The sequence below is a fragment of the Balaenoptera physalus genome (genome assembly GCF_965194825.1).
Source record: "Balaenoptera physalus genome assembly, chromosome: 21".
NCBI classification, from domain to species: domain Eukaryota; kingdom Metazoa; phylum Chordata; class Mammalia; order Artiodactyla; family Balaenopteridae; genus Balaenoptera; species Balaenoptera physalus.
This window is the reverse complement of record NC_138902.1, coordinates 14,290,248-14,318,003: the sequence shown is the minus strand read 5'-3', so window position 1 is coordinate 14,318,003 and position 27,756 is coordinate 14,290,248. Positions and strand designations below refer to the sequence as shown.

General features: G+C 40.2%; 1 long non-coding RNA gene across 5 annotated transcripts; it reads left to right on the top strand.

Moving 5' to 3' along the window:
- LOC309651555 lies at window positions 1-27,248 on the top strand. 5 transcript variants are annotated; one of them, XR_014258229.1, is made up of 4 exons: window positions 1-12,955; window positions 15,067-15,185; window positions 17,215-17,278; window positions 19,674-27,248. It is a non-coding gene; the product is annotated as an uncharacterized lncRNA (long non-coding RNA). The 5 variants fall into 5 exon arrangements; XR_014258230.1 differs by having other exon boundaries at window positions 18,031-27,248; XR_014258228.1 differs by lacking the exon at window positions 15,067-15,185 and having other exon boundaries at window positions 23,370-27,248.
- The last annotated feature ends 508 nt before the right edge of the window (window positions 27,249-27,756 follow it).

Below are 27,756 nucleotides of genomic sequence, written 5' to 3'. Positions count from 1 at the left end.
AAACAATTTTTTAAAAAGTGATACTGAAGAAAACATTCATGTCATTGAAATCAAATACACTAGGTTGTGAACATACACAATAATACAAAATAAATTAGAGCTAAAAAAATACAAATAGACAAACAGTAAAACTCCGAGAAACCTTCAATCATCTAGGTGAGCTTTTCTCTTTGGCCTTGGAGAATTAGGATTCATCAGGTTCTACTCCTTTAGCATGAATGGAATCACTGTTTTTAGTAAACAGTGCCAACCCAAGAGATAGCAGACTATGGTGGCAGTTGGTGGCTTTGGGTCAGAGTAGAAATCTTTCTCCCCTAATTCTCACAACTAAATGCAAAACTCTGGTGTTCGCTGTTTACTTGAAACACATCGTTGCCAGTCAAATGTCACAGTCAAATATTCAAGTGTGACTTTAAACAGATTTCTTTAGTCCAAAAGTAAAAGAAAATAATAGTGAAGTTAACCAAGATCTGTTTTTCACATTCCCAATAATAAGCAATCAAGCCTAGGGAGGACACTTTGGAATTTGATTCGGGGGACCTGAGTCCTTCTTTACCTCTGTCTAAATATGTGACCCTGAGCAAGTTACTGAAAGCCTTCACCACCATGTTAACGCCCTCCAAAGTAGAGATTTATAAAATGTTACAGCTGGAAGAAACTTAATATATAACCTGGATAAAGAAACACAGGGCAAAGCTTAGGAGTCTTTCCGAAGTTCAGATCAATTAAAAGAAAATTAAGAAGAGGACCAGAGTCGTTTTGCTTTAAAATCCTTTTTTTTTTTTTTTTTTCAGTGCTGTGAGGATAAACTGAGAGTGTGTTATGTCAGAGAATGGCATTCTATAAATCTAAATGAGCATCACTAATGTTTGCCTGTGTATTTTTGGGGAAAAATCATAAAAATTGAATTTTTTTATACTGGACTGAAAAGAACCTGAGACATTGAATTTACAAAAAAAAACCCAAAAACCAAAATGGGTATCCTGTAAGGATTTATTTTAGCATTTAGGAAAAAAAAAAAAAAGCCCATTGAAATGTTTAAAACCACAATCAATTTCTTTCCACTCAACATTATTATACGTGCCTTCTCACTTGCATTCATTCTATTTCATTGTATTAATTCCAGCTCCTTTGCTCTCTGCCACTTTAGCTGGAAATACAATGAGCTAGAATCCAAAAATTGTTCCAAGATATACTTTAATGATAATAACGAGAAAAGATAAGACCAGACCTGAAAGCTGTGCTTTAAAGGTTCTGGAGAAAAAACTGTGTTTATAGACACACATTAACAAGGGTTGTCATTACTTGTATCATTGGTGCTCATAACCCTTGGCCCACTGATATTTTGCCATGAAAAATAAAAATTCTGTAGTACTTTTGCTGAGGATATTGCAACAATCACCTCTCACAGACCTCACCGGCAGGATTCCTGTGAGCTGCAATGTCCTTGAGGTTGCCCTTGTAGGTGTCATTCACGAGAACCGTGGGCTTCTGCCCCTCCTCTGAACCACACTGACACGGATGGGCTATTCTCATTTAATTAATGGAATCCAACCTTTGATGGCCCTGGTCTCCTCTCATTTCTGTCCTCGAAGCCAGCCTAAATGCATTACTCACTGATATTTCAAGAGTGATCACTGCACAAGAATTCTCAGCTGTTGGCAGGTCTTGGTTTACTCAGTCAGTGTCTTCAGAAATTGTATATGGACAATTCTGGTAAAGTAAGTCACATCTTAAATAAGCTAGAAAAACTCACTTTTTCAAAAAAATTCCATAATGAACCTCTCACCCTCACCCCATCCCTTAACTCCTTAACTGACCTGAATTACAACTCAAGATTCTTATATATTAAGTCTATTTAAAAATTAGGTCAATTGTACATCAGCTTAATTGTTAATAGAATCTTCAATACAATCAGTAATTCAGGACAAAGAAAAAGCTGTGGAATATTGAGAAAATTCAAAGTCTCAACCCAGCTTTTGGTTTTGTATTTATTAATGTTTGTAGCCAGTGTCTGATGCTGGTTCTTGGCTATAGCTTATTAAACAACTAGTAATAAAAGAATAATATCATTTTAAAAGAAATGTGTAAAATTGTTCATGTGGAGGCCAATTCTCAAATAACTCTCAAAACAGGAATGCCATCTTATGAATTTCATTTAAACTCATAATAGTTGTGTTATATATTGCAAATGAATTCGATTTGCTTTGAAAAGTATTTTGTTCCATTTAACTGTGACAGTAGTAAAAGGTTAGAGATTTTACAGAAATATTTCATTATATTTGGCCTTTATCACTTGATTGAGCAAACCTTCTGCCAACAATTCGAGGAGGTGAGGGATTCGAAAAGAAAACTCTGAATTTTTTCAGTCTGAATTATCTGCTTAGTGGTACCTAAACTTAAGGGGACATTCAATTTTATGTGAAGTAGTGAGTTCACTGTCAACGGAAATATTAAAAAGAGGTTGTTGAAGAAATGTCTGAATTTCAAGGAGGATGTTTCCCACCCAGTAGCCTGCAACCTTTGTTAGACTTTGGAATGACAAGTAGAGCTTTAAAAAAAAAGAGCTCGTATTTGATTGCACTGTCTGTGATTGGGTCTGAGTATCAGTATGTTTAAAATTTCCCCCTGTGATTCCAACGCGCAGCTGTGTTTGAGAGCAATTCCTTTACACAGTTTCCCTATTTCCTTCAAACTCTTAAGATTCTGCTAATCCAAGGATGAGTTGTACTTTATACTAGCTTAAAAAACACAAAAAAAGAGCATATATTTAATTTTGCAGTTAAAAATATAATGTGTCTTCTATGACTTAAGCAACCTAAAATGAATTTTAATTAAAAAATCTAATCTTTATATAAGTGTCTACTGTGTTTCAGGCATGGTCTAAGTGCTTTACATACGTTAGCTCACTGAACTCTTAGAATAACTCTCTGTGGACGGTACTATCATCATAACCACCACCATCATCATCATCATTACAGGTAAACTGATAGATACAGTAGGGGACATGCCTATCTGCTAATAGGTGGAAAAACTGAAACCAAGCAGTTTGGCTCCAGAGGAAACATCCTTAGCCCAAATACTGTACTGTCTCTCTATACTGTACTGGTTTTACAAACAGGACCTGACACAACTCACACACCCAAATAATTCATCAAACTGAGTGGTCTCCTTTAGGATATTATAAGGCACGTGGGAAACGCTTGATTTGTTTTGAATGAATGAGTGCAGAATTCAGCCCTGTCTGAAAGAATGAGCTCTCCTCTCCAGTACCATGTAGGCATTCCAGTAGAAACATATCCAAGACAGATGGGAATTCATCCTCGTTGTGAAACTCTCCGGAAAACGATGTGGCACAATTTCCCTGAGGTAATACATTTTAATATCTAACCTCCTTCCTTCTGAAGGTTTCTCCTTCTATCTACTCCAAATCCCTTACGTTCTGCTTTAGACTGTTTTATTTTGTTATATTCTCTTCTGTCTACAGAGATGCTGGGGGAACATTTGGGCTTGGTGAAGTGCTGTTTCCCTCAGCCAATATCTGGTCTATAGGTGGAGCTTTGGGTTCTGTTCCCATCACGAAGCTAAAAGTTCTGCAGCCGAGGTTGTCAGCCCTGAAGACCAAGATCATCGCCTATGGAGCTTCAGAAAATGACCCACACCCAGGTCCCACCTCAGACCAATTTCCTCTTGGGGTCATCTTTTCATGTCAATAACCATCTACTTCATCATTGTCAATGTCTCTTAAATTATTTGCATAGCTGGCACTTTTTAAAAATTTGGTTTTCTTTTCAGTGAGTATCTGTCAGTCTCTAATAAATTCCACAGATAGTTGCTCACCTTGCCTCCCCACGGGGCCAGTTCACCCAGTGAAGGATCACAGACGTAGGTAACTCACGGTGGTCATCCAGTGAAGTCTAGCCATTGCTGCTTCACAGAATTCCAGACCCACGTTTTGATTTCCTCAGCTTTTGTCATGGGTGTGGGTAGTTATCTCAGTCAAGGCTCAGGATCCCTAAAACATCAGGAGTGACTGATTCTTTGCTACCCCAGGTAACACTCTACCTGTGATGCAACAGCTGACCTGTTGAGATGAAGCCCTCATCCCAGTGACAAAAACTCCCTTAAGAGTTTGAGCTGCTGAAAATGAGCGCTTATGAAACAGAGTGTGAACCAAGCAGATTAATCTCCTCATTCTGATTTTTTTCAAGTTCCACTTCACTCACCTGAATGTTTTCTGTTTATCCCCAGAGTGTCAGCTTAATCCAGTTCTCTCCATGCGATGCTAAAAGGAAGCTAAGGAGAAATTCTCCTCGCTTTTTTGCAGTGTGCCCTTAAGACACACATGTGCCTTGTCCTTAAATAGAAAGCAAATTCTCTCCTTTGTCTTCAGAATGGCAACAAGGGATTGATTGTAAACATAGTTCCCAATTGTATATGCAAAAAGCATTTGACATGTGTTATGAAGTCAATGGTTTGGCAGGCAGCTGGATACTGTATTGTTTTCTTATTTACAAAATAGCAGGATTTTTGGAAACTGAGGAGTATATATTATACAATTGTGCAGCATAACAATAAATCTACATGGGATGTAATAGGGTTATTCTGAAAAGTTAAAAAAAATGAAGTCTTGCTAGAACAATGGCATCAAAGCAAACATCAAAGCTTGGCTGCTGCCACAGTAGATCTGTTTGCTGTCATCATGATGGACTTCAATCAAAATGATTCTGAGGCGAACAAGCAAACTGAAACGCCCACACCTGTTCCTGTGAGAGCAAAACAGCAAGAACACAAAAATAAACAAATAAACAGCCCAACACCGGCAGCAGTAGCAATGGCACCAGAACTCTGCAGGGCCTCAGAGTCAAGGGCACAGAGCAGCCTCCGTGGGGCAGCTGAGGCCGCATAGCTGTGCCCAGGGCTGGAATGACAAGACGAGAAAGGTGTCCACTTCTAATTTGTACCTCCGGTTTTTTTCATAAGAACTGCCAGTTCTCTCCTCGGTGATTTATTACTGTCTCTTCAAGGGGGAAATCTAATATTCGGTTAAGGAATGTGGCATGAAATTAAAGGATACCGAGAGATGATCTGAGCTGCTCTAGGGATGAAGGAAAATGCTTTGCAGGTTTCTGCGGGCAGCAGATTCATTTATAGGAGAGTGGCAAATTTTTATAAAACCTAGGTTTTGAGTTTCAAGTTTCCCTTTTCTGGTTTTTGTTTTTGTTTTTTTTTTTGTCCGTGCCACACAACACGTGGGATCTTAGTTCCCTGACCAGGGATCAAACCCATGACCCCTGCATGGGGAGCACAGACTCTTAACCGCTGGACCACCAGGGAAGTCCACCCTTTTCTGTGTTAAAGGAAAGACAGTCACTGGGCTCTACCAGAGATCTTGGAGCCTTTGCATAAGGGCGACACCTTTGCTTCCCACCTTCCGCTTAGAGGTAAGGGTTACTGGGAGGGTTATGCTGATTCTCTGGCACCAGGCTCAGCACCTTCCTGGATGTCTAAGCAGAGGGGCTGGAGGCCCAGAGATGTGCAAACAGGATGTCTCTGCAAACACGGCCTATCGGTGCCCGTGCTACCCCTTTCATTGATACCATCCTCCAGTGGTCCCAGTGGGGACAGACCTGCACTTCAGCTTTGTGTCCTAGGAGCTAAGGAATCTGAATTCAGGAAATTCTGATTTTCCACGAGCAAATCACAATCTTTCTGGGCCTCTGACTTCTTACCTTTAAAACAACGGGTGAGGATGGGTGTAAGTGAAATAATCTCTAGCAGGGTCTTTCCAAGCCTGACATTGTCTAATTCGTGACTTAGTGTGTCTTTTTACACACACACACACACACACACACACACACACACTTCCACAGTTTGAGCAATCACGGTGCAGGGTGTTAAGGGCTCCAGTTTTTCATCCACAGGGGCACAGAGCTGAGTCAAGCAGAGGAGGTTGTCTGGACATTCGTATTTGCTGCTCTCTGTTGCCGTGCAGACTCTGTGCTGGCTTCTCTTTCACCTGTACCGGGAGTGAAGGCAGTGGGGCCCCACCAGCGTGCTCAGCCACTAATGACCGTTACTCCTGTACATCTGATGTACGTTTAGCTGCGACGACCGTGATTAACTTTGCAGTGTTCCCAGACTTCCAGTCACCCCCAATCTCTTCCAAAGAGAGTTTGATTTTTGCCTCCTCACCTTCTTTCCCATCCTCAGAGGGCTTCTGCCCTCTTCTTCGGTCTCTACCAGACTTGAGTTTTTATAAAGCAAAAATTGGGAACCTAGTTAAAAGAGAATTCAAGACACTAGAGGAAAAGGAGGAGGACTTGGAAGGTATCAATTGAAGTAAATAACACAGAAAGAAAAGGCAGAGGAGACCCAAGTTATAAGAGCTGGAGCAGAGAATCATTTTGTTTGGGGACTTTATTTATTTTTTCTTTAATTTATTTAATCTATTTAATTTTTAGCTGCATTGGGTCTTCGTTGCCCTGTGCGGGCTTCTCATTGCGGTAGCTTCTCCTGTTGCGGAGCATGGGCTCTAGGTGCGTGGGCTTCAGTAGTTGTGGCACACAGACTCAGTAGTTGTGGCTCACAAGCTCTACAGAGCAGGCTCAGTAGTTGTGGTGCATGGGCTTAGTTGCTCCATGACATGTGAGATCTTCCTGGACCAGGGCTCGAACCCGTGTCCCCTGCATTGGTAGGCTGATTCTTAACCACTTCGCCACCAGGGAAGCCCTGTTTGGGGGCTTTTAAGAGAAGAGCGTCTTAGCTGCCGAATATGATGGAAGGCCTGGGAAGGAATAAGGGAGTTTTATGAGGTTGCCTTGAACTGTGTGTTTGCATCCTCTTTAGGCTTTTTAAGAAAAGCAAGCAAAAGATGTGAACTCCTTTTGTGTTTTATTGACTGTTTCATAGCTCTGAGACTAAGCCACACAGGACCAAGTGGTATAAGGGTTTTGGTTCTTTTTAACAAGGTAATGAAAAGGTATCCCAGAAGACGAAAACTTTGTTTAGCTCACAATTGGAGCCAACGTTGGTTATGATAAAAATGTAAACCTCCTCATCCCCGAAGGAAAACGGAAACAACTAACCTTCGTTAAATCTTGATTCCGGATAATATCCTCGGCGCTTAAGGCTTGTACTGTCTTCACAGAGATGGCCCTCTGCTTCCTCCACTGCCCCCCTTGGGCAGTGGAAATGATGATCATGGTGACTATAGGAAGCTGCTCTGTTTATTCATTTTTGGGCATAAATGCGTGACTGTCATTATGCCAATAAACAACCCTCGGCGAATGATAATGAGACCAATTCTGAACTCCATCCAATCTTACACCATGTTTCCTGAGCTATGAAGCACCGATGTGCCATTTGTTACTTCACCATAATGACCAGGAAGTTATCCCCAAATTCCCAGTGTCCGATTGCGCTGGGAATGTCTCTGCTGAAATAGGGGAAGGCAATGCAATGAAGAAAGCCTTCCAAGTCCAGGTCTCCATATCCAGCTAATGTCAAATCAGCCATCTAGAGAACATTGAGAGTCCTCTATTTCTGTGAAGTAATTATCTGGAATTCATTTCCTGGGGGAAGGAAAAGCTGTTCTACATGAAAATATTCATTTAGAAACTGATCACTTATAAAATTAAAATGGACTCAACTCTCCCTGTCTAATAAAATTGCACAGTAAAACTACCCATATTTCAAAAAGGCAGATTACATGTAGTTAATGAGTGTGGCTCTCAGAAACTGCTGGAATCACAAACACATTGGCGCCGATGAATGTGGGTCTGGGAGAGATACTCCACTTGAAGACTGGAGAAAATGGAAGGGGATCTGGACCTGATGGATTATTCAAAAGGGAATGATTTGAACATCAAAGCATGAGCGAGGCCCTTGGGAAAACTGAGGTATCTATTCAATGTTTTACAAACTGATCTTCTATGATTGCTGAGTTCCAGTTAAACCTGGGGTGATCAGCGTTGCATCTTGCTATCCTACGATCAGTTTGAAAAATCAGGCTTTTAAAAAAATCCAAATTTTGTTCATTCTAAGAATTAGTATAGAATGCAATTATATCCCAAATCTTTCCAAATATAAAATAAACATTCGTTGTCCTACTTGCAAGGTTTACTTTTTCCCAAGAACATCTGAAATAAATTCCTCTGTGTATGTAGATATGTATGTATGTGTATGTCTGTCTGTTTGCCTGGACTGACCAATGATTCCATGCTACCCCAGAATATACACCACCTCTCAGATGTGATAACTGATTTTTGTGGTCATGGTGATGGGGATGGGGATTCCGAGAGGAATATCAGGGAACTGGTACCACTTCCTCTTCTTCTCATCTCCATTTGAACTGAACCTAAATTGTTTCTCAAAGGCTGAGTCTTTTTGCTTCTCAGCTGCAGCTTCCCATCAGGACGCGTGAATCCTCCACCGTAGGGCACTTCGCTGGGTCAGCCGTTAGAGGGCAGCCGTGTTGCAGAAGGTGTTGCGTCTGTCCTTGCCAGGCACCTGGAATCCTTTTCATGCCGCAATTTCTGCCGCAATTTCTCAGGGAGGAAACAGGTTGCTTGTGACGCTGGCTGGGGATCAGGAGAAGATGACTGTGTGGTATTATGTAGAGGAACTTAGCCTATTCCTTTAAGGTAAACAAAGAGTCAGTTTTGGTTCATGTCTTGAAAGTGGCCCCCCTTTGTTTATCAGTGATATTAACCCAAGACCACCCCTCAGCTTGAATGTATATGGACCACACTCAAAGGTGCCCTGCCACTGGGGGGGAAAGAGGTGTGGAGGAGGCATCTAATGGAAAGTGAAGGAGAATAGAAGTGTTTGCCAAATGTGAAAAAACACATTAAATGTTGATACCCAGGAAACTAAAATACAATCACAGTAGAATGAGGAAATAAACATGTTGAAGAGATTGTCCAAGGACACCGTCTCAAGGATGCGGTGAGCTCAGATGTTAAACTAGAGTTTCATCCCAGTGGGGTTCAGATGGATCCAGGCCAGAGATTAGGAGGTGACATCCTGGTGCTTACATAAAAATGTTACATTTTGTTAATGTGAGATAATGTAATTAGATAAATGTGACAGTAGTTAAGTGATGTCCATTAGTGATAGTGGATCATTCCCTCTGCAGACTGTTCATGAAAATCTTTAGTACCAGACAGTCTGATGTATTTAGAAGGGAGGGCATGTTCATTTTCATATGGGTCTGAAAAAAATGAATTGGGAAGAAAGAATTCTCTTCTTCAAACTCCCATTGTAATGCATTCCAAAGGCTAAGAGGAAGGACCACTGGATGATCTGTTGCACCGTTCTGTTTCCTTAGTGCAGATAACTGACATTGGAATGTAGCTTGAAGATGTCGCTTGCAAAAATGTGACATCCAAGCAGAGCTAGGGGCAGATAAGCCATCAGGCCTGGTATTCAAAATGTCACTGTGCGGCATTACGGTCCACGTGTCTCTGAATCGTCCTCCTCGTTCTGTTTGCGCAGGTGATTGGAAGAATATGATGCTGCATATAGAACCAAGGTCATGCGTTTGGTTCCTGTGCACTCAGGATGCTGAGATTAGTGAGGTCTTCTTTTGTGTTGTCACAGCCTCCTTGCAAAGACTCGAGGCCACCTCCTGGCCCAACAGTGGCTTCTCTGTACATGTTCTTATTCCAACAAGTCCAGAATTGATTCCATTTTCAGCTCCACCTTTTCCTTTTTTTTTTTTTTTTTTTGTCCATGGGATTCTTTGCCAAAGCCCACATCTAACTTCTGAAAGCCTAGTGACAAGCCAGATTCTGCATAAAGCCTTCCCTGATCTCCAGAGCTAAGCAGGAGTTTTCTTCCTCTGAACTCTTACAGCATCTGTGGGTCACTTTAGGAAAGTTGTCTTATTTCACTTGTGATCAGAACTTTTATCTTCTAATTTATGGTAAGTTCCTTGAGGACAGATGTAGTTTCTTCTTTTTTATATTCTGCACACTACTAACATGTTGCTTTGGGAAACTTAGAGGCTTCAAAAGGATTTATTGACTGGATTAATGCATTAACTAAGTTAACAAATTGATTGCTAATGGTCCACTAAGGAATAGAGTAAGCTTGGCCTGATACCACTCCTGGAAATCCAATGAAATAACATCTTCCAGTAGCAATACATTTGTGCATAAAAGAAAGTAGTCTTCTGTTTTTTCTTCTTCTTTTCTTAAATTACAGTTGTACTGTGTATTCCAGACTGGGTGGAAAGCAATTACGATGGTGAATACAGCCAACAAAGTCAGGAATAAATATGAAGACTAGCTATTCACATGTATGGTTTGATTTATCCTTGGTACATGTAGCATGCAGATGTGAGTGACAGGAGGGCTATTTTATGTTTCAAATGCCCATTTCCTCTCTGGGGAGGGACAGAGGGAATTCTTAAAGAAGGGGAGGTTGTTTGTAAGGCAAAAGAATCTATGACACTGAAGGAACACAAGAGGGCGCCCTTTCCAACTCAGTCACAGGAAAGAAACACGTCATTGGCTCTAGGGATGCTGACCGCACTCATGAAGCAACACTAACACTTGTATTCACTTTTTGCCCTTTTAAAATTCCCTAAAATGCAATATATATATATATGAAATATATTTATATATTTTATTATATATTATTGTTTCATATGTGTATATATATAAAATAATATACATGATGAAGTATACTGAGTTATCAAGAAGTATGTTGAGATTGTATCTAATAAAAAGATTCTACTAAAGTTACAGTCTTTTATTTTTATGCTAGAAGCAACAGCTGAGTTAATTATTTAGCAGTAAATATTCGTCTTTCCATCTACGTATATGTGTAAACTCTGCATGTTGTTCAGTATTTCATGTGTTTCGTTCTGTGCCCTGTGATTTAAGGGAAAATATCCTGACCTCAGCTTCAGGAGATCTGAATTTCACCCCATTTCTCCCAATGCATGACTTTAAATAAGATAATGAAGCGCTCTTCCTTTCCATTTTTCAGTCTGTAGAATCAGAGGGTTGGATCAGATGATTTCTAAGGTCCTTTCCAGGTTAAATATTTTACCGGGTCTATGAATTATGATGTTTCTATTAAGTCTTTGATCAATATTTGGGTATGGATATCAAATGAATATAAGCCGTAATATCTAACTTAGAGGTTTCTTATTAAAAGAGCGAAATCAGTAGAAATTGAATAGGTATAAATTGACTATGTCAAAGATGCAATGTTTAGAAACCAGAGGGGGTGCATGTACTTAAAACTTTGAGGTCAAAATGTTTTTGTGAATTTTCTACACAAGAGTGTTATTCATATGGTCGTGAAGTGACTCAGTTTGGTGACTAGGTTAGTTCTATAACTAGAAGAAGACATTACTTGATCTTTGTGATTAGTGTGTTGGTTTAACTGATCCAAGGAAAAGGTTTTATTTGCGGGGACTGGAGGTTACGATGGCTAGTTTTGTTTTTTTTTTGGTTTTCGTTTCTTAAGCAGTATTTATAAATGTCTGTGTTTGGATGAGTAAATACAACTTCACTAGATTGAAGATGCTGTTTAAAGGACTTACATAATAACTATTGTAATTAGGGGGTAGACAGCATTATGACTATAATGTCGAGAGTTAAACTACGTCTATCCCGTCCTCAGCCCATGGATGTAGTAATCATGCTAGCTCTTGCTATTCATTCTTCACCCCTTTTTGTGTGGGACGTTCTTTTTTCTCCTACCACCTTCCTCATCCTGTCCTCTTTCTTTCTTGGGTTCTGGGAATCCTGCATTCCTCCAACAAGCCCTAGGAATCTTTGGTAAGTAAAATGTCCTGACTAACCCTGGGGGGAAAACTGAAGACTGTAAAAGAATATGGAAGAATGAAGACTCAAGACGTTATTTTCTGGGGGAAATTGACAAAAGGCAGAGGTTTAGTGGTTTGGGGGACAAAGGGGTGAAGATGCACATGGAAAAGAATGTAAACTATGTAACCATAACATGAAAGACATTGGGAGCAGACAGATAACCTAAAGCTTAGGCATGAACTCCCTTCCTCCCTTCCTTCATTCATTCTCTCAACAAACATTGAGCATCTTCTACGTGTCAGACACTGGGCAGGCACTTGGCATCAAGGTTGAATTAGATGGTTCTGTGGCAGCAGTCCCCGACCTTTTTGGCACCAGGGACCAGTTTCATGGAAGACAATTTTTCCACGGACAGAGGCGGGGGTAGGGGTGGGTGTTCAGGCGGTAATGCCAGCGATGGTTCCGGAAGTAAGGCGAGCGATGGGCAGTGATGGGGAGAGGCAGATGAAGCTTCTCTTGCTTGCCTGCTGGTCACCTCCTGCTGTGCAGCCCGGTTCCTAACAGGCCGCAGACCGATACCAGTCCGGGGGTTGGGGACCCCTGCTCTATGGTTTCAAGGCTATTGGAGTCTAGACAGGAAAGTAAATAGGTAAACAAATCAGAATGGAAAAAATAAACGTATACAAAAGAGAGTGGTGGCACAAGGGAAGGGTGATGATTCAGCTTGTCTAGAGCGCAGAAGCTTCACAGAATAAGAGCCGGTGATGAAGTGCAGGAGGGTTACTAGTCTCCCAGGCAGGTTTAGAGCAGAAGGGCATTGCAAGCAAAAGGAGAAGTTTCACAACAGCACGGGCATAGTAACAATGGCACAGTGTGTTCAGGGAACGAAAAGCTGTTGGGATTGCTAGAGACTAAAGTTCAAGGGAGCGGGAGCAGGGGGGGGTGAAACCACTGAATCAGGTACGGCTCAAGCAGTCAGAAGCCTTGTGAGTCACGTTAAAAACTCTTGCCAGTGTATGCTGACAGCGATGCGGGTTATGTGGGAAAAAGGATGGTAAGATGAACATTTTAGAGTAATGGTTGCTCAAGTTCGGAAAGAAGCATTTGGGGGTATGAAGATGAAGGCTCCACGCAAGCGTAGACAAGGATGGATTGAGAATAAGGTTTATGTAAGCGCAAGCTTCACCTCATCTACCTTTTCTGGCTTTGGTTGTATACAGGTACACCACTCTTCACAGTGGTCTATACTTCGGCTTTGAGTTTGCAAGTGCTTTGTAGTTTTAAAAGTCGCTCTTCTCACTTCATCTTATCCTCTTCTCTGATATGGAAAATGTTATCATTAATTTCATTTTACATGTAGGTAAAGCGTCTGCAGTGAAGTGGAGATTAGAACTTGCACTCCTAGGCCTTCATTTGTCCCTTTTTCTTTTCTTTTCTTCTTTCCTTCCTTCCTTCCTTCCTTTCTTTTCTTTCTTTCTTTCTTTCTTTCTTTCTTTCTTTCTTTCTTTCTCTTTCTTTCTTTCTTTCTCTCTCTCTCCCTCTTTCTTTCTTTCTTTCTTTCTTTCTTTCTTTCTTTCCTTCTTTCTTTCTTTCTTTCTTTCTTTCTTTCTTTCTTTCTTTCTTTCTTTCTTTCTTTCTTTCTTCCCCTCCCTCCCTTCCTTCCTTCCTTCCTTCCTTCCTTCCTTCCTTCCTTCCTTCCTTCCTTTTCTTCAATCACAGGAAGACTCTCTCCTAAGTTGCTAAAGAAAGACATTATATAGAGATGGAGCAATGCCCCTAACGCAGTCAGTATGCTTGCTAAAAAAGTCAGACGATAATCAATGGCGTGCACTTTACTGGGTGAAAAATTCAGTTGCCAAACACACATACATGTGTGTAAATATATGTGTGTGTATGTGTATATATATAGATACATATATACCAAGTTGCGTATAAGTTGTGTGCTTTCTGATACAGATGAATTTGGTTGCACACGGTCAAACTTTCTTCTTGGTTTGCTATGTACATGAGTTAGGAAAAACTGTATCTTAAGTTCAGAGGCATCTGGTCCCTGGGAAATAGAGTTTTTCTGTAGGTGCCTTTCAAATGAGAATCCTTGAATAAGAGCTATAATGCCATCCACGTGCTTCTCTCCTGCTGGTTTGCAAGAGTCCAAACAGCACTCCTGTTACCCAGAGAGAATAAATTTCCTTAAGGACCACATTTCTCCATGAAGAGTCTTTCAAATTCTAGAAGGTGTGATTCCTCTAAGGATGGAAATATGTAGGGGAGGCACAACTGGGAAGCAGCGGGACTAAATATTTAAGAGGGATTGTTCTTTCTCTGGCTCCTGTTCTCCTGTGTCTGCTTGAGTACCCCATGCTGTTTGGGCCCATTTGACACCGGATCAGAATTAATGGAGCTGTTCATTTAAGCTCAATTATGGAGCATTTGCCTAAGAAACTGTAAGGAGCAGAACGGCAGATCTTATTACCAAATATTGAATTATCCCTAATTAATTTACTTAAGGAATTGAGAGCCCTGCAATCAAATGTGTAAAGATTGATGATGAAAGGACATTTTTAAGAGCAGGAGGATAAAAGCTTTTCATTTTTCTGTGGGAGGAATGCCTCTGAACAGCGGGGTTGTTAAGGCTAAACCTGATTTAGAAAGTGGTGGTCGAGTGACCCGTTGGTGCCAGGCACCCTGCCCACGGCGCCCAAAACACCCTCAGCCCCTACTGCCCATGACTCCCTCGCAGTCTGTCAAAGATGAAAGGCGGGACTTCCCTGGTGGCACAGTGGTTAAGAATCCACCTGCCAATGCAGGGGACACAGGTTCGAGCCCTGGTCCGGGAAGATCCCACATGCCGCGGAGCAACTAAGCCCGTGCGCCACAACTACTGAGCCCGCATGCCACAACTACTGAAGCCCGCATGCTACAACAAAAGAAGCCACCACAATGAGAAACCCATGCACCGCAAGGAAGAGTAGACCCCTCACGCTGCAACTAGTGAAAGCCCCAGCGCAGCAACGAAGACCCAACGCAGCCAAAAATAAATAAAATAAAATTATATATATAAAAAAAAAGATGAAAGGCAAACACGAGTACCTTTTCCCTCAGAAGCAGAAAGCAAACCAAGCTGGGCAGAGACTACCCCAGCGTTTGTTTGCCCTTCTGCTCTTCCCATGTTAAAGGAGCACAGAAACTACCCCAGAGACTGCTTTCTCCCCGTCCCTGTTTTACAATCTCCTGATACAGTGGACGATCCTGTCAGCTCTGTGTTTGCTTCCTTCTGAAGGTACAGAATTACCAAGAACATTGAACTGGATTTCGCAAGGGATCAACCATTACAGAATCTGAGGCATTCCCCATGTACCCTACCACAGATGTGATTACTATGCCATCTTGAATGAAAAAGTAAAAGACCGTGTAAAATATTCAACAATAAAGTTTCCTCAGATACCCCGTAGATTTTTAGAGGTGATGGGTTATGTAAAATATCAAACCAAGCAGTCAAATGTCTTAGTTACAAACAGGGGAGCCTCAGTTTTATGAGTTGCTGGGCATCTAATATTTTTGAAATAAACCAAAGTCATTATCCACAGATGAAGGCACAGTTGTGTTTCTGAATCACCAGCAGGACTTGCCCATGGCAGCCCAGGAGATCACCCTCAGGTGTTCTAGAATCTTTAGCGGGGGAGGTGCATTAGAGGATGTCCTGAGAGCAAGTCCCACAGGTTATTCAGACATGAACGCCTCTCCTCCACCCCTCCAGCCCCCAACACACACATTTTGAAACTCCATTAATTCAAAGCAGTGATTCTCAATGGGGGGTGATTTTGTCTCCCAGGACACACTAAACAATGTCTGGAGACATTTTGGGTTGTCACAACCGCGGGGAGGAGGTGGGGCTACTACTGCTATTTAGTGGATGGAGGTCAGGGACATTGCTAACCACATGCTCAGGACAGCCACTTACAACAAAGAATTATCTGGCCAGAATATCCCTTGTCCTTAGCGCTGAGGTGGAGAAATCTGATTTAAAGTCACTTTAGATCGAGGGGTGGCACACTGCGGCCTGTGAGCTAAATCTGGCCCTCTGCCTGCTTTTGTAAATAAAGTTTTATTAGAACACAGCCACACTCATTCATTCATGTATGGTCCATGGGGCTTTCAGGCTGCAAAGATACAGTGGAGTAGTTGTGACAGAGATTGTGTGATGCCACAAAGCCTAAAATATTTATTATTTGGCCCTTTACAAAAGCACAAAATGGCGTTTTGTAATGTAAATAAGCATTTTAATTTTTAATGTTTCAGGTAACTTGAGGTAATAGTTAGGTAATAAAGATAATAATGACATTCAATGAAGGTCCATATGCAGTTCATATGGGTTCTGCGGGGCCTGAATTAGATTTTAAAGATGACTTCTTTAAAAAAATTTGGTATAAAATTACATATTTATTTACGGCATGAAAATAAATCTCAATAAACACATTATTGGAGCCTTGCAAATTCAAGTCCCTTGCTTCTAATACCTATGTAGTCAAGTTTCCAGAAATGCTTGCATAAAGCATCTTCCTGGTTGCGTTCTCTCTGACCCTCTCCCACGGCAACGCTACAGCTCAGCAATTCCCAGCACCTGCAGCGACTGGTGCAACCCATGGGCTTTGAACCTGTAATTAGCTTCTCCATATCTTCAACTCTGCACAAATATGTCCAGCATGATGTCTCTCTTCATTGATCGATGAGCATCTGAAGAGCTGGGTTGAATTCTGGCTTTGCCACTCACTATCTGCGTGACCATGAGCAAGCGAATTCATCTCTCTGTGTCTCATTTCCTTAAATAGTTAGAATGTAGGCTGTCCCTTTAAGTGCCTAATCTCTATAAGCTATTGCTCAGTTCTCTTTGATTTAAAAAAAAATTGGGTGCTCTTGGATTTGTCTTAGGAAGTTTTTATTATCTGGTATATTGTCCCTTTTCCCTTAGTTAAAAGAAAATTGGTGTCTTATGACCAATATTCTTATTCAGTTTCCGCTCTATTCTAGAACTAGACATTTAAATCGTTCTGGAATGTCTGTCTATGAATCATTATTATTCTTTCAGATCCTCTCTTAGGATTTGTCCAACAAGCCTACTCCATCGAAACATATGTTTTCTACTTTGTTGCTTATTTTTCATGCTTATAAATAGGCTTGAAGCACTCCATGTAAGAGGCACAAATAATTCAGCTGTAAGAATATGAGATATTCCTTTTTTTCTGAGGTTTTTTTAAACATTCAATTGGCTATCAACCTCAGCTATTTTTTCCCCAAGTGATCAGCAGATTATTAACTCTACTGTTCATGTTTCAAACATGAATAATTCTCTCAACTGGATTTCTTCACCCAAAAGAGTTCTCTAGCGCATAACTTTAAATCAGAGTCTAATTTGAGTTTTCCTGTTTAGGTCAAGGACAAAAGAATTGCAGGATTCATGCTGCCCAAAATACTACTTCTGACATGGTATCAAGGTAGGAGGGAGATATGGCATTGATGGGGGATGGGAAGGTGGTGGCCTTGACAACAACCATCATTACTGTCCACTGTCATGTTCATGATGTTTCCAGACTGTACACAGGCTGTACTCAGATGGTGTTTCCCCATTTTACACATCACTACATGGGAGGAACTTACCCATATTTTCTATGACCGTCACGTGTTCCCACCCAGCCCTCATCCTGTCATGAGTTTTTAGCATAATTGTAAATGAGCATGACTTGAAAGCACTTTAGAGATAAAGTGGGTAAACTCAAATGCAGATAATTTTAGTAACAGCTGATTATAAGTGGAATTCAGTCTTGGAAACAAGATTCTGAAATCCTAGTTGAAAACTTTTTTTTTTAATAATTCATTTTCACTTTCATCAAAGTCATACAAGCATATAAGTAAACACGTATGGAAAGGCTTTCAATGAAAAACAGCTTTCCCTGACCAAACGCTCTCAAACCTTCCAGCCGTGATCCTCAGAGGCAAACTCTTTAGCTGAGCTGTCTTTTGGAGATTGACCTTCATAATTCTAAATGAGATGCTTCTTTAATAATTTCCTGCTTTCCATTTATAGAAATAATCTATTGCTTGCTGATGTGCTAACTGACTTGAGGGACAATCCAGGGTAGAAGTTGGAAGCAATACCAGTGGAGCCGGGTGGCTTGGGCTTAGACCTTGGGGTCAGCACTTCCCAGCTGTGTGACCCGGAAGAGGTTCCTTTCTCTCTGTACCTCAGGTTCCTTGTATGTGTAATGGACATAAGACCTGCACCTTTCTCAATGGGTGGTTGTGAGTTAAATGGATGAGAACGTGTAAAGCATCCAGAACGGTCTCCAGCGCACAGTATGTGTTCAATAAGCAAGCCATTCTCCTACCTCCTCCTCCTTTGCCCAATCCCACATTTACAGGTAATTCTATAGTAAGTGAATACATAATTATGATCCCAAACTACTAGGAACTGAGCTATGGGACTCCTCCAATTTCACTTCTTTTCTTGACCAGATTTTTGTTTCTTTCCAGAAACCAATTTTTTCCAGAAATTAATAATACCTTCATTTATTTTTCATCTCTTCTCTTTTCATGATACTTATCGCTTGAAAGAAGCCTCTATGGTAAAACTGTTTTTCCAAGGGAGCTTTTCCTGACCAATGACTCTCTACATAACAATAAAATAAAATTAAATAAAAATAAAATAAAAAGTTTGGCAAAGTGTTCTTTCTTCATTGGTTACATTCCAGTTTTGCAGGAAGACCATACAGGGTTCCCGGTTTTGGGAATCCCATATCTTCCTCTTTCTTTTTTCTTTTCTTGTTGTAAGAACATGTTTTCCGGTAACTTCCACAGAAAGTGCTCACAGAATATACTTTTTTGACACCTTGCCTGTATGCAACTGCCTTTCTTCTAGCATCATGCTTGATTGACAGCTTGTGTAGAATTCTAGGTTCAATATCGTTACTTCAAAATGATTAGGATGGTATTTTCCAGGTTTTGAGGAGTTCATTCCTCTTCTGATTAATGGTATTCGTTTTTAAACAATTTTTATTGTTCTGAAATCTTGTAAGATCTCTATCCTCAGTGACTTTTCATGATAATGTAGCAGCTTTCTATTTGTTTTTTAATTCCCTGCTTGATACTTGGTGAGATTTAAATTTAGAAACTCATGTTCTTCGGTTCTAGAAAATGTGCTTGCATGATTCCTTTCATAAATGTCCTCCTGTCCATTTTGTCTATTCTCTTTATGGAACCCCTATTAGCTGGATAAGGGACATTCTGGATTTGATTTTCTAATTTTTTTCCTACTTTTTACTGCATTTTTCAACCTATTTCCTGAGAAATTTCCTCAACTCTATGTTCTAATTCTTCCATAAGATTCTCTCACTTTTACAATCAGGTATTTTGTTTTCGAGAACTCTTACCTGTTCTCTGATAGTCACTTGATACTTAGCAATCTCTTCTATTTCATGGCCTTAGGAGTGAAAAAAGAGGAGTTCGTTAAAGGTTTAATCATGTCTATATATCCACCATACTTTACACCATGGTGATCACAGTACCAAGGGCAGTTCTCAGCTATATAAACTTAAGGTAATATGGTTTTAAGAGATAAAGTCCCAGAAAAAAATACATTAAAAAATCAATTTATAGAGACCGATCCGTCAGGACGACAAGAGAATTGAGATCTGTTAGGGCAGTCTTGCCCAGTATCGAGCTTCTTAGAAATGTTATCTCTAAGTTTGATAAGCATGGGATTTTTGAACATTTCATGTATGGCATGAAATGATAATAATTTTATTTACTCATGAAAATGTTAAAATATGTCTTTATTTTCTATTTCTGTACTTGTTCTAGCCATATTGACCTACTTTTCTGCTCTACCCTCAGGCTTGAAAACAGCTCAGTTGGTGGAAAAGAACCTAACTGGGTTTAAGAATGATCTGGGAAACTAGTTTTGTAAAAATGTATATATACATATATGTGTATGTGTGTGAGTGTGTGTTTATTGTACATATTTCAGAGACAAATCCAGACTTGCTGGATCAGATTCTTTCGGCATTGGTCCTAGCATCACTTTCAAGTACATCCCCGTGGTTCTGCCCACAAGTACTTGAAAATCCCTGAAATAAATTCTCAGATTGGTCTCCATCTGACTCTAGTATCAGACACAAGAGTTTAGCTCAAAGCCAGGTCCCCTGGGAGTCGCTGACTTTTCCTTAGAGTTCTGAATCTACTTGACTCTGAGCTGACTCTATTGTCAGACGGAGATGGATTTTTACCCCATTTTGCCACAATGTATGAACTTGCCTAAGTTATTTAACCTCTGTGAACCTGAGAACTGTATAAGGGAAATGATAAGCACCAATATGGTAGAAAATATTCTCATATGTGGGAGAGTCTAAAAACAATTTTTTTTTTCGTTTCCTCTCTCTTTTGATGACATTTGGGTTGTGTGCTTCCGGATAATCAGGTGAGAGCCCGTACACTCACTGATAACGTATCTCTGGCTACTCGACCTGATGACTTGCTCTTGGTAGGTCTCTTGCACATGGCGAGTCCCATCCCCGTCCAGGGGTGTGGGTCTTCCTTAGATTCAGCCCCAGACAGTAGCACTTCCTGATCTGAATGCCTTATCCTTTTCCTGACTTTGTGATTTCCTGACCTTGTGCATCTTGAGAGGCAGCAGGGGTCGAGGGGAAGTCGTACTGGGATTTGGAGCTTGCCGTGACTTTCTCACCTACTAACTGCATAACCCAGGAAGGTTCAGAGAGGCATTTCTGGACTGTATGATATAAAACAGTTTTCTTCTGGTTTACTTTCTCTAAGCACATTTTCTTCATGCTACTTATCTATGTAATGTGAGTGTTGTATATGTATTTCAGAAATATTATGGGACAATTGGCTTTATGTCTATCTGTCCTTCTGAACCCTGAGCTCTGTGTCTGTTTTGCTTACCGCCATATTTCCAGCACCTCTTGTGTAGTGCTGATGATCTTATAGCATCCCAAAACGTGTTGAATGAATGAATGACTAAATGAACAAATAATACAGTGACAAAATCACTTGCCCTTTCTTCATCGTATGGCAATTATACAGCTCAAATGAGATAACCTATGTGCAAATGCTTTGTAAGCAATATTAACACAAGCATGACATACCATAATTTTGTTAACCTGTACCGCTCTGCAATTTGTTGACGATAAGCATTTGTCCTGTAGCTACTCAAAGTGTGGTCCAAAAGCCAGTAGCAACCACCGCCATCTGGGAATTTGTTAACAATGCAGATGTCTAGACCTACCCAAGACCTACGAAATCAGAACCTTTGAAGGTGAAGCCCAGGGATCTGTTTCAACGAGGCTTGTAGGAGGTGATTCAGACACGTGCTAACATTTAAGGCTTACTAACCTACAGGACACTCTAAAGAGAGGTTTTTAGAATTGCATAAAGTAAACTCATGATTTATCTTTAAAAGTTATCCTTTTGCTAATGTCAGATGCGTTATCCATAGTAGAACAAAAGAATTGTGTTCTGCCTGGAGAGGTTTGGGAGAGCAGAGAAAGCCTGGGTGAAGCACCATGGAAAATGAGGGATACATGAGGCTTCTGGTCACTCAGAATGAGGATGAAGAACAGAAGGAAAGAGAGCATCAGAGACATATTTCACCTTCTTATTAAGCCTGAAACAGCGATGCAAATCGTTTAAAACATGAAAATAACTAAAATGACCTCGTAGAAGTAACAGTTTCCAGAATTGAATTTCTTCATTTTAATGTGAAGGAATTCAACGTGATCACCAAGCTATGTTCAAGCCCCGAGGTTCACCAATAAAGATTTACCTTGAAAAAAAAAAAAAAGTTATCCTTTTCCTTACCTAAGCAGATCCTCTGAATCTCAGCTTCCTCTGATCATTTAGGTCTAAGAAAGGCCAAATCATCAGAAAGACCCTCCCTGTATGCTCACTCGTAACCATAGTCCCTCGTTTGTTAACAAATAATTTATATTTGTGTTATTATTTGTGGTCTGTTTACTTGTTTCTTGTCTGTCTTCCCAAGGAAGATAAGTGTTCCACAAGAAGGGACGGAGTCTGTCTTAACCAACACCTGTATCCATCCCCAGCGCCTAACACAGTGAATGGTACACAGTAGAGCTCAGCACCTATGTGTTCATTGCATCAACATCCTTAAGAATGTATTTATTGGCAAAGAGTGTGTGTGGGTTGAAGAAGTACAGGATTAATATTGAGGGTCGTTGTTTGGCTCATATTGAAATTCGTGCCTGCTTCCAGGTTCCCGAGAATCAATAAAGATTTGATGGATTTGATTCTTAAATTCTCTAAGTGTTGGTTTTCCTTTTTTTTTAATTAAAAAAAAAAAAGTTGAGATTTCATCCATTGGTAAGGACTGAATGACACCCATGCCCAGTTGCCAATATCATTCAATCATTTTTGCAATAATTTGGAGGTTTTTCAACGTAGTATTTCCAATACAGTTACCTCTTGTTTATCTGTGGGTAAATTACTTTTGTCAAATTTTGCTTGAAGTCCCTGATAAAATTGTATGGATTTGCTTTTTACTTCCTCAGTCAATCTAAGCAGAATTCATCCTAGCAGGGTATCTCTTTAAACAAATGGTTGCTTCTCCTAGGAAAGAAATATGTGCATAATAAATAAAGTTTCTTCAGACTGGGATGAGAAGAGAGACTGCCTTTCAATACTGATACTTCCTTAGCTTGTAATTAGGGAGGGTTGTCAGCATTTGAGTCAAACAGGAAAGACACTATCTTTCTTGTTCCGCTGATTTACTTCTTTATCCAGCATGAGTTGATTATTTTAAAAGAATTAGGCTCCAAATAGTGACTAATTCTACCCTCCATTTGGACTAGTTTAAAATAAAAAATTGCCACTGGATTATAGATATAACAACTCTGTTCTGTTATTCTGGCAAATCACGAGAAGACATTTTATATAAAAACAAAACTGGAATATCACCGAAGACAAGGGAATTTATCTCACATTTAAGAATGCATAGTCCAATTAGGAAGATCAAAAAGCATTTTCTAAGAAACCGATGGTATTGTCTTTCAAGGGGAGGAAATCACCTTTACTGAGACCTCACTAAGTACTGGACATTTTCACATATGTGTGACTTTCCTCTCTAGGGCTACCAAGGAACCTCTTTCTTTCCAGGTGCAAACCATCTACTCATACTTAGCCTGCTTCCCTTTCCCTCCTGCTAGGCTACCATCACCTAATCTTTGTGGGTCTCTTCTTAAAGCGGGCTGTAATGTGCTCAGCCGCTCCTAGGCAGGCAGCAAGACACTTCACAGTGAAGGTTTTAACTGTGACTCTCTGAAAGAAAAAGCAACAGATAATATCAAAAGTAACAAATGTGGAGAAATCAGGGCATAGCTTAGAACTCTTGGTGCCTGGTTTGTAGTTCATATCTCAAATTGGTAGCTGGAATTCCTCTTGGAATATCACTTTCTGTCTTTATTCTTTATTCCTGTATTCCTGGTAATGCAACTCACTCACCAAGCTTAGTTTTTTGTTTATTGTGTGTTTTTTTGTTTGTTTGTTTTTTAACAGAAGATTTGAGTCTCTTCTTCCAAGAAGTTTCCAATTCCAGCTTAAGGGAAAAAAGAAGATTTACCCTGATGGGTAAATGACATTTCTGGCAAATGGACATTAGACTGGACATCATTTATCTTAATAGATCTCTGCTCCACATAGAAATGATCTCTTTGGGGCATTTCTTCATATGCTCTGTGGAGTCTATGTCATCCCAATTTTATAGGAAATGAAATAGCAAGGATTTGAAAAGCTTAACTATATGGATCAAAGTCATAGAGCCAGTTAGCTAAAGGAGGATGGATTTGCACAAAGGCTGCCAGGTTGCAAAATTCCAGAGGAGACAAATCATATCACAGTCTATGAGAAAGTTACCCGTGTAGTGGGTGAGGTATAGCCTGTATAACTATATAACTAGGTGCTGGCCATGATTTGACCTTGAGGCTTGACCATACCATGCTTCCTCAAGCCATCCTAAAGCTGTACATTCCACAAACTGATTTACGTGGTGGGGATGACCACCAATGACAAATTAAAAGACTCAGCAACATTTAATTATGATGTATAATTAACAGACATTATTTCTAGAGCAGTTTTCCATTCACAACAAAGCTGAGTGGAAAGTACAGGGCATTGCCACAGACCCTCTTCCCTCTACAAATGCACAGCCTCTGCCACTATCAACATCCTTCATTGGTGTGGTACCTTTGTCACAATCCATGAACCTACGCTGACACATCATCACCCAAAGTCCAGGGTTTACATTAGGGTTCACTCTTCATGTTGCACATTCTATGGGTTTTGACAAAGCTTCTGAGTATTTGGCTATTTGGCTAAAGCTTCTGAGCTATTTGGCAATATTACGTATTGATTCATCACAGAAAGTACACAGAAAATCATAATAACTGAAACACGTTTTGTTTTGTTTTTTTAAACTTGCAGGACAATGACCAGTCTAGTTAAAGACCTAAAGTCATGCACTCTTAAGTATTTTTTTCTTTTAAAGTATGGTACAAGGTACCGTCAGTCCCACTGTAATTATAAAACAAATAGACCGTCACCAGAACACAACTCTCTGATTTTATAGTTGAGAGAACTGAGGATCTGAGAAGTTAACAATCCATTAAAGTTACATAACTACAAGGAATAGAACCCAAATTACCTATCCCTCTGGATATAGAGGCTACAGCAGCATATGGTAAAGCTCTTCACAAGAGCATATGCTTTGGAGCCAGACAAACCTAGATTCAAATCCCACTCCAATGATTTAAGGCAAGTTGTGTAAGGCCTGTGGCTAAGGTTGCCCACCCCACATCTAAAGTACATCTTCCACTTTCTTTCTTGCTGCAGAATGCCATTTTGCTCAGTTGCTGGGTGGGGATTTGGGAAAAGTTTTTCCTAAAGGGGAGAGACAGCTCTTCTTCTCCTAAGCGTTGTCTAATCTAGATGTGATTTCTAAAATGTGGCAACTATCCTGTGATCATGAAAGCTTAGGCTTAAACGCCAGGGATGCAGAACAGAGCTACGAAAAGAACCCAGATGCTGGGCACATCTTTGAGCCATTAAGTTAACCGACACTGGAGTTGTCCTACCTTTGGATTATGTAAATAGTACTTGTTTCTGTTGTTTAAGACAATTTGGAGGGGGGGGTGGTGGTGTTCTGTTTCTTTCATTGAAAGCATCCAACTAAATGATACATTTAGCATACTGTTCCAAATGATACACTTTGGAGATTTAATTCCCCGCTTTATTAAATGAAGATCACGAAAGGTGTATCATTGACTTGTTATAAGAAGTTACTGAGATAATGTTTACAAATTATTTAGTATGGTGTTTGGTATAAAGTCGAGTTCCATACATGACAGCTGGTACCGCCCTAGACCAGTGTTCCTTTTATTATATCACCCTGCCTTCCAGGCAATTTAAAAGCATAACCAGATGTTACATTGGAAATTACATTTAAGGCACCAAGATATAATAAATATGCTATTCCAAGGTAAGGTAACAAACCAAGATGCAAAATTTCAAAGATTTTATTTCATTGGATGTTCTTTCTTCTTCTGTTTTTGCTTTGTTTTTGTTTTTGTTTTAAGCAGATCCATAACTCTTAAACCACTTGCCCACATTTACAGTAAAAAGCTTGAGGAAGGAATGTTCAGGAATGTTTCCTTGTAAAGAGCTGTGATTGGAGTTCTGTTGACTACCTCAGACACACAAACACCCCAGGTGGGAGAAACATTCTCCTACCACCTCAAGTCAAGAGAGGAACGTGAAAGAAACTGGCCAGAGCACTAAATACATGTGGCAGCGTGGGAAGAGGGACAGAGTCAACTCTCTGAGAAATACAAAGGGTGAACTAAGCACTGGCCACCTGCTGCTGATAGAAGAGATGAAGAGAGGCTGTGTTGGGTTTGACATTTTGGGGGCAGTTGATACATGAGTATTTCCAGTGACCTAGATGTGTGCCATCCATAAAACTTCCAATAGGGCCATCAGGAGGGGCAATCTGGCTTCTATTGCTATGTTCCCAGAGGCTAAGGAAGGAGAAAGTGATTTGCACAAAAAAGTGCAAATCATCCATGTCAAGAGAACAGTGGTCACCCTGTGACACGGGAGAGAAGGTCTCTAAAGAACCTCCAAAGACAGCCATGAAAGAAAGAGGTGTGAAGACCTCTGCCGGCCCCAGAGAACACAGACTGTGTCCTTACAGCATTATCAGAACGTTCCAGCTCCCCTTGGACCCTCTCCCCACTCCCTGCACATTGCTGGCCTGTTGCCTTAGGTGGGAGAGAAGGCTACTTCTGGTGAAGATGGAAACTTTCACCAGTGCATAGCTTTGGCATTCCCAGAACTGAATCGAGACGGTTTTGTGACATAAAGAAACTCCAGGTCTTTTCATTACTTGGGGCCTACCCAAGTTTTTATCTAGGAGAATGGGAAAAACTACCACAGTGAACAGGCTTAAAGGAAAAATAAAAATCAAACACAAAGTTGCTTGTGTGTTTACGCCCCATGAGTTCAGATCTTTCAAGGTACCAATTATGCAATTTCCTATTATATACTCATTATGTGTGCTGCACTCAGAGAAGTGTCTCAGAGACGAATAAAATCAGACACAATCACTGTTTCATTCAACTGTATGCTGCTGGGATTACAGAGACTGGCTCTTACGCACCATTGCATCTGATATAACAGTAAGCTCAAGGCCCTCTTCCTAAAGCTTTGCCAGCTCTTGATGGAGATAGAAATAGCAATCATACAATAATTAGAAGACCTGAGTTCTAGTTCAAGTTTTGCATCTGAAAAGCAGTAAGACATGGCCCATTCACCTACCTTTTCTGACACTTCGGTAGAATATCTGTAAATTGAGAGCGAATGGGCTGAATAAGCCATGCGATACTTTCTGGGTTTAAAATTCTACAATTCTATAGCAGCATTAGTCACAATAATTAAAAATTGGAAACAATCCAAAAAGCCATTAAATCATGAACGGATGAATAAAATGGCGTGCATCCTTACGATGGACTATTGTTTGTCAATAAAGGTGATAAAGTACTGCTACAACATGGATGAACCTTGAAAACATTAAGCTAAGTGAAAGAAGCCAGACACAAATGCCTCATATTATATATTTTCATCCATAGGAAAGTCCAGAATAGGGAAATCTATAGTGGCAGAAAGTAGATTAATGGTTGCTCAGGGTAGGGGAGTGGGTGAGGTGGGAAGCGGAGTGCCTGATAAAAGATATGAGAGGTTTTGGGGAGGTGATGAAAATGTTCTAAAATTCATTGGGGCGATGGTTGCACAAACTCTGTGAATATACTAAAAGTCATTGAATTTACACCTTAAATCAGTGAATTGTATGGTATGTGAATTATATTTCAATAACACTGCTCTACTTTTTTTAATTTTTATTTTTATTTATTTATTTTTTAAACATCTTTATTGGAGTATAATTGCTTTACAATGGTGTGTTAATTTCTGCTTTATAACAAAGTGAATCAGTTATACATATACATATGTTCCCATATCTCTTCCCTCTTGCATCTCCCTCCCTCCCACCCTCCCTATCCCACCCCTCTAGGTGGTCACAAAGCACCGAGCTGATCTCCCTGTGCTATGCGGCTGTTTCCCACTAGCTATCTATTTTACATTTGGTAGTGTATATATGTCCATGACACTCTTTCACCCTGTCACATCTCACCCCTCCCCCTCCCATATCCTCAAGTCCATTCTCTAGTAGGTCTGTGTCTTTATTCCCGTCTTGCCACTAGGTTCTTCATGACCTTTTTTTTTTTTCCTTAGATTCCATATATATGTGTTAGCATACTGTATTTGTTTTTCTCTTTCTGACTTACTTCACTCTGTATGACAGACTCTAACTCCATCCACCTCATTACAAATA